This window comes from Cavia porcellus, unplaced genomic scaffold (genome assembly GCF_034190915.1).
Source record: "Cavia porcellus strain 051 isolate PalLab524CR breed Dunkin Hartley unplaced genomic scaffold, mCavPor4.1 scaffold_2, whole genome shotgun sequence".
NCBI lineage: Eukaryota > Metazoa > Chordata > Mammalia > Rodentia > Caviidae > Cavia > Cavia porcellus.
This window is the reverse complement of record NW_026947485.1, coordinates 26,323,145-26,336,307: the sequence shown is the minus strand read 5'-3', so window position 1 is coordinate 26,336,307 and position 13,163 is coordinate 26,323,145. Positions and strand designations below refer to the sequence as shown.

The 13,163-nt window shown below is 39.9% G+C and overlaps 1 non-coding gene across 1 annotated transcript; it reads left to right on the top strand.

The window, feature by feature from the left end:
• The first annotated feature begins 4,483 nt into the window (after positions 1-4,483).
• On the top strand, positions 4,484-4,619 carry LOC111756266 (small nucleolar RNA SNORA52). The gene has a single exon (XR_002790744.1). It is a non-coding gene; the product is annotated as a small nucleolar RNA SNORA52 (small nucleolar RNA).
• Positions 4,620-13,163: the final 8,544 nt, after the last annotated feature.

Here is a 13,163-nt window from a genome sequence, read left to right as displayed (position 1 = left end):
GGATTTACAAGGTGGGCTTACAATAGCCATTCTGCAGAAACATGCGAAAGAATATAAAAGAGGTGTCTGCATATTGGAGATCCAAAGGATCCAGTCAAAACTTGAAGACCTGGAGCTCACTGTAGTGTCCTGTCAAATCCATTTCAGGAAGCCGAAGGATCTGTGATGGAGCACCCAAAGTCTGTGCATGCTAGACAAACACTATACCACCGAACTATAACCCCAACTCCTTTTAGGATTTCTCTATTTCCCTGCCCCCCGAATAAGAAGTGAAGATTTTGAAAACATTAAGCACATGTTTTTTGGGTTTTGTTGTTTCTATTTGTTTGTTTGTTTGTTTAGACAGGATCTCATTGTGCAGTTCAAGCTGGCCTCATGCTCACTTTGTAGTCCAGGCTAGTCTTGAACTCACAACAATCCTCCTATCTCAGCCTCCTGAGTGCTGGGATTATAGGTATGTGTCACCATGCCCAGCCTACATCATTATTTTATAAATTACTCCTAATTAAAATCACTCCTAATTAAAGAATGACCCAGTGCTTCTCAGTAAGTGCTATAGTTTGAATCTTGAAAATTCCCCCAAAACCCATGTGTTAAGTCTTGTTTCCCAAGGTGGCACTACTGGGGGGAGGTTGGAACTTATGAGCGGTGGGGCCTGGCAGCAGGTCCTTATGTCACTAGGGTGTCCCTTCAAAGAGGATTGTGAGGTTAGGTTCTCTCATTCTTTGCTTCCTGGCCATGAGACGTGAAGTTTTCTGCCATATGCTTTCCACTACTACCACTGAACACCCCCACCAGAAGCCTAAAAGCAAGGGTCCACCTGATCATAGGCTGTGAGCAAAAATAAATATTTTCTCTTTATAAGTTGATTACCTCAAGTATCTTGCCATAGTAATGGAAAGTTTACTAGCACAAGAACTTAGAATTTTTCAAAACAGCCTCATCTTCCTTGCCACACCACCAGGTGCAGTGGTGCATGCCTGTCATCCCAGTACTCTGAAAGCTGAAGCAGGAGGATCACTATGAGTTCATGGCCAGTCTAAACTGCATACTGAAATCCTGTCTCAAAAATGTTGCAATGCAGCATTTCTTTTTTCTTTTTCTTTTACAAAATGAACAAGTTCATGGAGCTGAGACATGGAAAGGAGCAAACAATCCATGGTGGTTGGGCTGTGTCCTTCAACCAGATACAGCGAGGCAGAGGGTTATATGACCCCTGATGGGAAGTGGCACATGCAGCAGATATTGATGACGTGTGAAGAACCAATTGGCACTCTCTGTGCATGAAAACAGGAAAGGAAGTTGCAATTAAGGCTGAAGAAGGAGAAAGTGGTAACTGCATTCCCACTTTGGCCTTCCGCCACATTAGACCACCACCATAATTGTACAGTAATTTATACTAGGACAAGAATCTTTCATTCCCATCTTTATGGTTAGGAAAAGGGCAAAGACCATCCCTTACAACTTCCTGCTGGATAGAGGCATCGTGTTGGGGTCTAGAGGGTTGATGGGATGACAGTTGATGTCCACGTAGAAGATGGTACCAGGTGTTCAGGATAAGGAATTAATCACTGATGAATGCACGTATCCTGAGTCCTCCATTGAGACTTGAGGCTTGAGGCTCTGAGAAGGATACCATAATGGAGGTTGTGGGCCCCAAACCCCAACAATCTTCAGCAGCAAGTCCAAGTAGATCAGCCAGTGATGAATCCAAAGGTGATGAGATCTCCTGTGAGGGCAAGGAGTTAGAGGATGGCTTACCCACTCTCTGTGGCTAGGACAGTCAATCTTCCAGTGGCCCTTGGAATTGCAGAAGGGGCATTCTCTTGCCCAGCATCTTTTTTGTCACATTTGAGGCATGGTCCATGAGGGGCTCAGCAGCTCCACCTTGTCTCAGTTTTCCTGTCTTAGAGCTTCAAGTGTCACTGCTATGATGAATGAGGAGGGTCAGTGTTACATGCAGGTTAGCAGCGTCAAATAAACAAGTCCCGGAGGAAGGAAAGGTGGTTCATAGGCAGGGGAGCTCAGACTGGGAGTGACTCCCCGGGGCCAGCCTCTGCCATCCGAGTCTCAAGGCACCATGATGTTAGAGAATTCTGGCACAATAAAGAAGCAAAAAGTACAAAATGCACAGGTTTACTGAGTTGAGGATGCAGAAAGGAGTATACAACCCATGGTGGTTGGACTGTCTCCTTCCGATGCAGCATTTCTTAAAAGAGGTTCCCTACTATTTCTTGGATTCTCTACCAAATTACTGACACCATCCTATAAGTCATTCTGTACAGCAATTACACTCAACATGTGTGGCACCAATAATGCATTTAACTCAGTTGAACTGATGACAAGCAAAAATGTCATGTTCAAACCCCTATTTTCATCCTATTATATCCATTTCATAACTGCCACCTGGCTGACCATGATTTCACACCCTAATTTCAGAGACATTTACTTGTGGAAAAAAAATGAATCCTAGAAGTCATGTAATTCTAACATATTCAGAAGACAAGCATTTATTCATGAGCTTAAACTCTGAAATTTTATTAACTGTAAGGACGAAGAGCTATAGCTTGCACAGATGTTTGCAATAAATCATCTTTGTTGCTGTAAACTTTGTAGAAAGTTGCTAAAAGTATTACTACAGTGATTACTAAAATGAAAAGCACTTTCAAAACCACCATGCCACACATATGCAGAAAATTTTTCTCAGAATCCAAAACTTGTAAGGGGAGAAGGGACTTATAATGAGACTTTATTCCAACTATTCTACATTATGCCTGACATATGAAGGTCAATCAGTCTATTGAAACACAACAAGAAACAACAGACTCCATTAGTGATGGTAATAAACTCACTACTTTCAAATAGAGTTCAGTTCATCTTTAGGAAAGTCTCTTTAAAATTATTCCACATATCAAAAACAAACTTTTTGTTTGTTTTGTAGCACTAGGAATTGAACTAGGGCCTCACATATGATAAACAAGAACTCTACCACTGAGGTACCTCCTAGTCCTTATGAGAAATCTTCAAAGGCTATTGGAAGGCTGAGGCATGCAATTTACAAGTTTGAAGCTAATCTAGGAAACTTATAGAAAGACTTTATATTAAAATAAAAATAAAAATTGGATACATCTTAGCACCAGAGTGCTTGCCTAGCATGGGTGAAGCCCTAGGTTCAACCCTCTATGAAACATGAAGATAATCTCCCTGTGCCATCCACCTCTTGGGCTCAGTATTGTCCTTTAGGATGATCTTCCCAAGTACCATCATTCTCCATGACCCCTCTGTGTCTGCTCTTTTCTAAGGACTCCCAGTTTCCACGGAACTGGGATGAGCTCAGTGGCTCAGTCTTCCGGTCTTCCTTGGAATCACTTGTGCAGCTGCAGTCACCTGGCAGCCTCACTCACACATCAGGTGGCTGTCTCCTTATCAGTTTGACCTCCCTCTTTACCTAATCTTTTGCCCTCAGGAAGTTTAGACTTCCTTACCAATAGAAAGAGCAGAATATGCAAGGAGGACTTCTAAACCCAGACGAAGACCTCCCAAAGAGAGAGCACTGCTAAAACCACAAACAGGCCAGCTCAGGCTAAAGGGAGTAGGGAAATAGACTCCACCTCTAGGGAGAGTGAAGAAGTCAGAACACAAAGGGCCATGCACGTTGGGATGGGAGACATTTGTGGTACTGAAGCCAGGGAGCACCGAGCTATGTCCCCAGCCCTTTTTTAAATTTTATTTTGAGACATGGTCTAAATTGCCCAGGCTGGCTCAAACTTTAATACCCTTACCTCAGACTCCCAAGTAGCTGAGATTACAGATACGTGTACTCATGCTTAACATAACCATTTGTTTGGTAACTACCACATAAAGTAATAATCCTAAAAAATAATAATAATAATCCTGCTTGGTGTGGTAACACATGGATGAAATTCCAGCACCTGGGAGGCTGAGGCAGAAGGATCACCACAAATTCAATGCCAATCTGGACTACATAGTGAGACTGTGTCTCATAATCATCATCATTGTCATCATCTCCATTTTCCCCTAGTGGAATATGGTCTTTGACCCCTTTCTGTCTGCTCTTTGCTTTTTCAACATACCCCAGTTGTTCCTCCTAAACTGAAAGGCAACCAGAAATAAACAGAAAGTATCCCATAAACATGATTTCTCTTTTCAAAGCCATACATACTACAGTTTTTATATGTGTGTGTGCTAAGAATTGAACTCAGGATCTTGCACTTGCCAGGGAGGCACTTGCACCACTGAGCTATATCCCCAGTCCAGTTTCTTAATTTAGAGTTAGATGAATCCAGTGTCAGGTACCTGTAGTCCCAGCTATTCACACAGCTGAGGCAGGAGTATTGCTTGAACCAGAAGTTCAAGGCCAACCTGGGCAATAATTAGGCCCTACCTCAAAAAAGAGTAAAATAAATTGAATTCTCTTATTAATGTGTAAAATACATATATACTGCTACAGTTAAGGAATACCTGGCCCATTCTAACTCCTCCTTGTCAGCCTATGGCTTGCCAGGTTTTGCTTGTGGACCACAGCACCGTCGAAACTTGTCCCAGATGAATGAACAAGGCCTCTTGTGGGCTCATGCTACAGGAACTTCTGGACACTTTCATGAAGGTGGTCAGAGCTGCCCTGTACTCTGACTGTACCTGCCAGCTCTGGTATCTGGGGCCTGTCTGTTCCTATCCTCTTATCTTTTCTGCAGGCTTCCTCTAGAGCTCTGGGCTCTGTAAACTATTCTGAGTGCCTTCTATGAATGGGTTAAGAGCAGGGACCTAGGGTGTCAGGAGTGACCACAGAGTTCTGGACTCCTTTGCTGGACAGATGATTTTCTGGTGACATCAGGCTGGAGCTGGCAGAACATGTTCAGACTCAGACAAGTAAGATCTCTTACTGCAGCATTTCTGTCCTTGTGTTTGTGACAGGGAAGGCCAGCTCAGTGAACTTTGGCCCATAAGCTAACTGCTGTGACCAGCAATCTATGTGATCACTGGGGCAGCAGACTCCCTGCCCAGTTGCAAACATGTTTTTCCAACTTACCTCTGAGGTGAAAGCTGCTATGAGCTTCATTTCTGGAAGCCAAGCTTCTGAACAGAAACCTCTCCGTGGATTAGGGCTGGAGGGGCTCCTGCTTGTGTATAGGGGGAACAGCCTCATGTCCTGGATGAGCAGGGGAATCTTGTGATGGTGATCTGATTGGATTTGTTGAGTGTACTGCTATCCTCGGTGAAACACCTAGCTGGCACCAGCTCTGCTGTCACCTCTCCTCTGCTCTGCTCTGAAAAGAAAAAAAAAAGGAATTCCTCCGTATACGTCTATTAAAGCTAATAATTTTGTACTTAATGATAATGGTAGCAATAATAAATTCATTCACGGAGAATGTGTTTGTATATTTAACATCATGCCTGGCATTTTACTTGTGTTATTTCACATCTTCAACAACCAAAGAAGTAGATATTATCGTAATGTCACATTAGATATGCATATGGTTGGCACACTGAACAGGTGGGACTCAGAAGTTATCACTGGAAAAACAACTGTCTTTTCTCCACTTTCCGCTCAAACTTTTTCTGCAGGGATAAAACCTAAAATAAGTCCGTATAACTTACCTGGTCAATTTTTGGCCTGGTTACTTTTTTCTTATTGCTGAGACAAGATAATTGGTGCCCAAAATTAAGGAATGAAAGGTTTATTTATCTCATAGTTTGTGGAGGTTTCAGTCCATAGTTGCTTGGCTCCAAAGCAGAGTGGAATGTGGCAGAGGAGCAACCGTCTGTGGTGGCAAAAGAATAAAAAACCACAAAACAACAAGAGCAAAAAGAGGGGAGTGCATTGAGCAAGTATCTCTCCTTTCCCTATATTGGTATGCAAGCTACCCATCCCGAGATGGGTATAGCACACCCATAATCCCAGCATTGGCCAGTGAGTCAATCACAAACTCTAGAAACCCACTTCCATGACTGCATCAGGCTTTGGGGGTACATCCAGACACAAACCATAACTGTCTTAGATAATAAAAAGTATGAATTTTCAGTTTCTGAAATAGTCACTTGCAGAAATTACAAATATCCATCTCTGTAATAAATTAACTTCCAACCTCACGTTCAATAATCACAGTGTAGGGTCAGGTGTGGTGGTGCATGCCTGTCATCCCAGCACTTGGGAGATGGAGGCAGGACCATTGTGAGTTCAAAGCCAGCCTGGGCTACAAAGTGAGTGCAAGGCCACCTTAAACTACATAGCAAGACTCTGTCTCAAAAAGATCAAGAAAGAAAATCATAGCACTGATTGGCTCAGAAAAGATTCATCAGTGGATACTAAAACTAGTCAGTGAAAGTTTAGTAAGGAGCAGCAGATCTGCACTGTTTCATAATATCTGTCTGCAAGATGTGAATTAAGTATGAATGGAAAAATTGTAACTTTCTAGTGGAGAGACCTAGCAAATACCACCTTATCCAAATGATCAAAGTTAATGTGAAGAATCATGGCATAAAATGACACCAGGCATCTCCTGATATGCTGCCTTAAGAGGAACACAGCATCAGATTTAAAATGTTCATGATAAAAATCCAAAATTTGAGCCAGCCATGGTTGCACACACCTGTAATCCCAGGCATCTGAGCAGCTGAGGGAGGAAAATCACAAATCCAAGCCTTGCCTGGGTAACTTTATGACCTAGTAAGTCTCTGTCTCAATGATAAAGAAAACATGTAGTTCAGTAAGAAGGTCCTGCGTTCAATTCCTATACTACCACCACTAAAACAAAGTCCAAAACTTGAATCCAATCCTGAGGAAGTTTCAATAATTTCTAGTGGGGCTGCGGATTTAGCTCAGCGGCATAAGCGCCTGCCTTGCAAACAGGGAATCGTGAGTTTGATCCCCGGTACCGATAAAAAGGAAAAAAGACCAAAAAAAAAAAAAAAAAAAAAAGTGAAGGAGAAGCTGATTATACATACCAACACAAAGTAAATCCTTAGAAGAAGCTCAAAATGAATACAAAAGGGTCCTGAGCTTCCTGGAAGTGAAGATGGAAAAAAAATCACTGCAAATTAAGAGCTCTCATGGCATCTTATCAAGTCATAAGGAATATGTCCCTTGGTGAGGAATGTAGCTCGGTAGCTTAGCATGTACAAGCCCCTGGGTTCATTATCCAGTGGGCTGTGAGGGAGCTTATCAACTGCTATATAGAAAACCACCGCAAACCTTAGTGATTTCTGTGTGCCGAATATCATTATAAGCACTTTATATGTACTAATAAGTCTTCACAGTAATCTTAAGGTTCATATACCATCGTATTCCCATTTTATCCATGAGAAAACTCAGAGATCAAACAAGTAACTTGCCCAAAGTCTTGTAGGCAACCAGTAGTAGAGACAGGATTTGAACAGTTCCAAGGGTCTGTGCTCTTAATTTTTCTTGAAAGAAGATGGAGGCAGAATTTGAATGTATTTGTCATAAAGTTATATAAATACTTATTTTCCTTAGAATTCTAAAATTCTGTATTGTATACCAGTGGATGAACCCTAAATTTCATAGGCTAAGTTAACTGAGAAAAGCATCAGACAATACCAAGGACAAGGCTTAGCAGGCTTGCCATGAAAACATTTCTTTAATGCATGAAAACCAGAAAATGGGGGCCAGATATTTAGCTCAGGGACATAAGCACCTGCCTGGCAGGAGTGAGGTTATGAGTTAAATCCTCAGTACCAAAAAAAAAAACCCAAAAAAAATTCACATAATTTTGTTTTCCAAAATAGCTGCTTTTAGCTGTGTAAATTCAAACATCACTCCTGGCTTAGAACTGAGATGATTATACTTCTCAGATCATTTCTTCCTACTGTTGTTGTTCAGGGCAAAGGTCCTCTTTTATGGTTATTTGTACCATTTATTCCTTCATCCTCAATGCTATTCCCTCCTCTGACAGAAATCTCTTCCTGTATACTGCATGGAGCTTCTTCCAACATAATCTTCCATATTTATTTAAATAAATAGTTTTGAATACACATTAGAACTCTAATCCCAGTCTCTCTGAACTCCACTCCAACTCTGCCACTTACAAGCTATGTGGCCATGATTAAGTTACTTACTCTGTCTTAATTTTCTCAAACAAATATATGTATATATAGTAATAATTTCACAGAATTTTCATAAAAAGCTAATATTTATTTAAATGACTTAATATTATTAAGTGCTTGGGCCATAGTAAAGGTTATATGGCTATTAAGTGTCAAATAAAATGTACATTGTTTAAAAAAATGGCAGAAACAAGATGTACCTTTCCTGTGTGCCAGCAGTGACTGTGGGCCAAGAGGAGAAACAGGAAGTGCCCTTGCTGTGAGCCAGCTGGCACACGAGTTGGGAGGCAAGAAAAGCCAACCCTGCCCACACCCTGGTAAGCCATGGGCTAACTCACAGGAACATTTGATAGCAAACGAGGTACAAAAACAACATGATGCTTATATTGTTGGATTGCCTTTCAGGTCTAAAATCAGTAGTCTGAGCATCTATTTAGGGAATAATAATATGCAGTATAACAACTCAGGGAGATTTTCTTTTGTCTTGTTTTTGAAACCCCATAATGTGCTGACTGCTTTGTTTTGCTCTGTTTTACGGTTTTGTTTTATTCAATGCTTTGTTTTGATTGGTTCTATTCTGTTCCTTTTTATTATTATTTTATTATGTCTGATGGTATAGGCAGCAATTTTGAAGATAACAAGAAACATTATGATAGCAACGGTTGATTTCCTATTATCCTGTATCACTTTCACTCTTTTGTTTTGATCGGCTTCACTCTGGTTTACTTGTTTGGTTTTATTCTCTTTGAAGTAAAAAAAAATACAATTTAAAAAAGAAAACACAAAAAATGGCAGTCAGTTTCTTCTTTATTCCTCTTAATGGTCCTTTTTTGAAGTCAACTCATATTATGATATAGAAATCTAACTGCATGACACATTTTGCCAGTCAGATGCACCCTTAATGTTTGTGGAACCTGAGGGAACAGATCAAAGGAGACTGAGATATCATAGTCTAAATACTTTTAAAAGTCTTATATAAAGATAATGCTCTATAAAAGTAGATATTATATCCTTTTCCTTAATAAATATTTCTTCATAAAGACAAAATCAAAACATATCTGTAAAATTCTGATTTATATATATGTGGCATAACACAGAACAGGAATAAATTTAATTATGTTTGCTCATGTGCCATTATTTTGTTGACTGATCATACCTGGGTCAGTTAAAGATATAGGTAATTTAAAAATTAGATCATTATCCCAAATTTTAATTTTCTTTCCCTTTATTTCACCAAAATCACATGCTAAGGCATCCCAAACTGCCAATTTAACCTTAACCAATACCTAGAAACTATAGCATATATGAGATACATAAATACCAGACTTATTGCTATACTTTTCTGCTTATTTTATATTACTTATTTTATTATTTTTTATTATTTAAAGAAATAAAAAACAAAACAGAAAAAGGGTAGAAATAATACATAATTTCAAAGATAAGATAAACAGTAAGATGACTGATGATTGAGCTTGCCTCCCTGGTAAACGGTGGCAGTGTGGGTGGCAGACTGCGCCCTTCCAGGGGGAGAACCACCAGTGTCTCCTGCGATCCGCACCATGTTGAAACTTAGGACCCTGGGAAACCAAGCAAGCAGCTCGCCTCCCTGCTAAGTAATAGTGAACCTACTGGTGCACAGCCTAGAGTCAAACATCCCACTTCCCCTACCTCCATTCTTCTGTCCCCCCATTAGCAAATGGGAACCAGAAATCTGAGCATCTCTTGGAAGGTTGACCATACCAAATAAGGGGGATTTCCTTCTACCATCTCTTTGAAGGCAGATATTTTTATTACTGTTTTGCTTTATTCTGATTAATGGTACTGCTCTATTCCTTGATAAGTTCTATAATGTTCTGTATTTCATTTTGATATATGTGATTGAAAGAACAACTATTGTAAAGATAATGAAATATACTGTGATAGCTATTACTGTTATCCTGGTAACCTGCTGTTAAGTTCTGTACCAGTTTCACTGTATGATCTTAGTTGGCTTTATTCTGTCGTGTTCTGTTGTATTTTACTACTTTCAAAATAAAAAAAAAGATGATTGATGATTACATATTGTCCTCTTACAAATAGTTGTTCAAGTTACAAAAGTGAAGCATACAAAGTAGACATTAAAACAACAAGACTGCAAACAATTCTGTTCAACTATCCAACAAGAACTTAGTAATATGGTTATCAATCCTACACACTTAAACATACATGCAGTTATCCATACCTTCATGTACATTAAGATTAAACAAAACAAAGCAGGCTAAAATCACTCTGAATGAAGAATAATAGTATTGCTGGATTTCACATCATGACACTACGGGATCAGCACTGGGTACTGTGGCATCTCTTTTTCTTCAAAGTAGTTGTTCATTTCATCATGCATTATAAGATGAGTTCTTTTAAACTGTTTATATCTTCTACGTATGCATGAGTTTCTATCCTTTCTATATTAGAGGGAGAAGCAAAACAAAGCAAGACAAAACAAAACATATTCCTATAAAAACATAAAATGAAAAAGTCATATAAAACCACAGTACAAGGTGTTCTACAATGGTTACTGTGTTGTCTCTTGATATCTTCAATAGAATTGTCTATATCATCAGACATAGTATAATTGAATATAGCAGTACATAACAATATTAATAAAAACAAAAAATTGTAGCTAGTGTAAAACTTCAAAAATAGGTAATAATCAAACCAGAATGGGTATCATAGTGAATCCTGTCATCTTCAGTGTAGTTGCCTATACTCTCTCAGATTTGATTCTGTCAATCATAACAGTTTTGAATAAAATCGGTCAATACCAAGCAGCAATCTAACAAACCAGATTCAACTAAGATCAGTCATGGTAAAACAGTATAAGTTATACAAGTCTTCAGATTAAGTTAATAGTGAATTAAGAATGATTACCATAGTATGTCCTGCTATTTTCGGAATAGCTCTCTGTGCCCTCAAATCTAGTGCAAGTAAACAAACTGGGACAGAATATAATCTATCTAAACAGAGCGATGTGAGTAATGTGGGTTTTAAATCCTGATACACTATTAACAATATCCTCTGCCTTCTTTTTTTAAACTGTTCCTCCTCTTTCACTCCCACAGGGTACACTGTGCATTTTTGGGTCCCACCAACTCCCTCAGTTTTTAGATTAGTGGGGGGGCAACCTGGTATTTACCTAAGTAGTTCTGAACCTTCTCACTCCTGGACTTGATCTCAAGTTGTCTTCCTTTACCTACAAAACCTGTCTTTCCAACCTATTTACAGGTGCTGGTCAAGTTGCCCCTATTACTCTCTGGTTCCCTGCCCCATAGAACATTGCTTTCTCATATTTGATTTTCAGTCCATAAACCCTTTTTCAGGTTAATTATATTTCCTATATAGAGCATCTTGGTGGACCCTACCTCCTGATCTGTATTTCTTTTTTTTTTTTTAGTGTATCAAGGCCATCTATATTAGAGATTATAGCTAACCTTCTCTGCCTCATTTCTGCTGTGCTATTTTTCTGCCATTAGTTGCTTGCTTTTCTCTTTCATTCCACTTTCTGCCCCATTCATTGAGGCCTCTCTGCCACTGTTCCTGATACCCTGGGATTTTTTTTTTCTCTGTCTCTAGAATGTTCTTCAGTATTCTCTGTGGGGTTGGATTGGTGGTCATGAATTCCCCCAGTTCCTCTTTGTCTTGGAAGCATCTTGTTTCTCCATTAATTTCTAGAGACAGTTTTGTAGGGTACATCAATCTGGGCTGGAGGTTATTTTCTTTCATGGCTTGCAATACTTCACTCCAAGCTCCTCTTGTTTTGATGGTCTGTGTCAAGAAGTCTGCCGTGATTTTGATGGGTTTTCCTTTATAGGTGATCTGTTTCTTTTCTCTGATGGCTTTTAATATTCTGTTCTTATATTGAATTGCTGGGATCTTGATTATTATATGTCTGGGTGTAGCTCTGTTTTGGTTGTAGGTGGCTGGATATGCCTCATACATCTGAATATCATTTCCTTTTCCTATGCTTGGGAAGTTTTTCTTAATTATTTCTGTGAATAGCCTTTGTAGTTCCTTTGTTTTGACTCCTGCTTCTTCAATCACATGCTTTATTCTTAAGTTATAGATCCTCTTGTCATCTTCTAGCATTTGTATTGTTACTGCTTATTTCCTTGTTATTTTTAAGAAATTTTTCTTTTCATGATCAGACATTGCAAACCTGTCTTCAACTTTTGATAGTCTATCCTTAGTTTCTTTCAAGCAGTTTTGCCAGCTTTCAATGGAGTTTTTTATTTCCTGGTAATCTCTTTGAACCTGCTTCATGTATTCTATGTTTTCTTTATATTCTTCATCAAATGTTTCTCTCCTTTTTTGTGTGTTCCTCCATTCTTCCATCTGTGTCTTCTTGAGAGGTGCTTAGCATTTCTGTTGTTAATCTACTTATATCTTGCTTTACTAAATATTTCACTTTTGAGCTCATCTATGAGGTCCCAAAGATATCTCTTTATGTTCACTGATGCCCTTTCTGATATTGCATGTTTGCTGCCCTCTATCTCTTTTGTATTTACCTCTCCTGGATCAATGTTGTCAGGGCTGGGGGCTGGGGACTTTTTCTTGTGTCTTTCTCTTGTCATGCTTTTGATTTCTTCCATATAGGTGTACGGAGGTCCCAGCCCCTCCCCTCTGGGTCAGTCAACCTGCGGGGCCCTTCACTGCCATAGTGTGCGCTGTGCAAGCAGAATTGGTTTGGGGCAACTTACTGGGTCCCGGCCAAGAAGATCCCACCAATATGGTCTGGGAAGGGAATAACTGACTGAAGTCACTGCTGTTCCTTGTTCCTGCCAGTGCTGACTGATTTCAACATGCCGTCCAGTTGGTTGCCTCTTTCCCATGGGAGGGTTATATTCCCAGCACTCACCGTGGGTCAATGCAGGTCCCTTGCTGGCTCCATTCTCTGTTGGGCTCGCCAGCCTCCAACTTCAGCATCCTGATTCCAGCAAGTTGCAGTGGTGGAAGTTTGGGCAGCTTGGTCGAAGCAGCGGGAATTCAGGTGGCTCGGCAAGTCGTGGCAGCACAAGATCAGGCACTCCAACGAAAGCACCATG